Source organism: Condylura cristata, unplaced genomic scaffold, assembly GCF_000260355.1.
Source record: "Condylura cristata isolate star-nosed mole 26May11 unplaced genomic scaffold, ConCri1.0 scaffold00008, whole genome shotgun sequence".
In the NCBI taxonomy this organism is placed as follows: domain Eukaryota; kingdom Metazoa; phylum Chordata; class Mammalia; order Eulipotyphla; family Talpidae; genus Condylura; species Condylura cristata.
Genome location: NW_004567109.1, coordinates 2440098 through 2441485, shown reverse-complemented (window position 1 = coordinate 2441485; position 1388 = coordinate 2440098).

Here is a 1388-nt window from a genome sequence, read left to right as displayed (position 1 = left end):
CGGCGCCCCACGATGAGTAGAGCCACTTGCGGTCCGCCCACCTTCGCTCCCGGCTCCCCGGAAAGGGGGGCGCTGACCTGAGGGGTCGGGGCGGGCGTCGCCCGAAGACCCGCCGCCCCGCACTCGGGGCTCCGTCCCGACCCTGGCCTGCCTTCCTCCCTTCCGACCGAGTGTCCCTCCCACGTCGGGTTTAGGAAACAAACGGGGCTTTCCCGGCACCTCGGTGCGTTTCGGGGAACCGCGCGGCGGACAGCGGCTGTGCACGCACGCGGCGACGCCCCCTCGCGCCCCCGCACCGGCCTCGGCTTCATCCCGGCGTCGCACCGTGCGGCCGGCGTTGTCTCCCTCCGGGTGCCGACGAGAAGCCGAAGCTCCGGGGCACGGCACTTGACCTCGCCCGCCTCCTACGCGAGCCCGCGGCCTCCACGCGGCAGAGCTGGGGCTCCGTGGAGCGGCAGCCCCGACCGCACACGCTGCTGGCGCTTCTCCCACGGGCCGGCAGAATGTTCTTTCCTGGCCACAATCCTAGTTAAACCTTTGGCACAGCGGAGCGCAGAGGAGGAAGGGCGTGTGAAGCTCCGCGGTTTAGTGGGGTGGACAAAAGTGGAACCCTCCTTGGTGGCCCTAACTGCCCCCCCCCCCCAAGCCTTCATCCGGTGTTCCAGGAGAGGGCGTGCCCCCGGGCCCCAGCACTCCTCTGACCCAGCATCACCTGGGAGGCGGCAAGGAGAAGAATAGGGAGAAGATCTGCGCAGTCTTGGAAAAGCCTGGGTTGATAGGACCAGAGATCAGGGACTCCCCCGTGAATGTATTCCACCCCTTTCCCCTCCCCGGACCCCCAGTACTCAGCAACCTTCTTGAGATTTCTGTCATGGGTATCTCAAGACTACAGAGAGCCAGAGCAAAGTCAGGGTTCAGCTCTCTGGCTGCCCCTCTGTCCTTCACTCCTCCCTCCCCAGCTTGCAGTAGGGAGCCAGCGAAAAGAGTAGACTCAGATACCAGGCTTGGAGGGGGTGCAGGCTTGAGAAGCCCCTTGCTGGGCCAACCTTGACCCTGGGGTGTCCCAGGGCAAGAAATGAGCCTCCAGCCGGACTTTGGATGGCAGGCAGGCTGGAGTTCCCCAGCAGCCTTCCTGGCTGGGGAGGGTGGTATCCCCAGCAACCCCCATCTGGAGAGGGCAATGACCTCACAGGACCACACCACCAGAGAGCATTTCCAAGGGACAGACAGTTTTGGGGTTGCATGCCCCTCATCCCCTATGGGTGCCCATTCTGTGGCTTCCCTCTCTTCTGCAGGGGTCTGAGTGGAAGACGAGCTCAGTGACAAGATCCCACCTGCAGCGGAAACTAGTGATCGGGTTTGGGGGTTCAGACTGAGAATGCCAGATG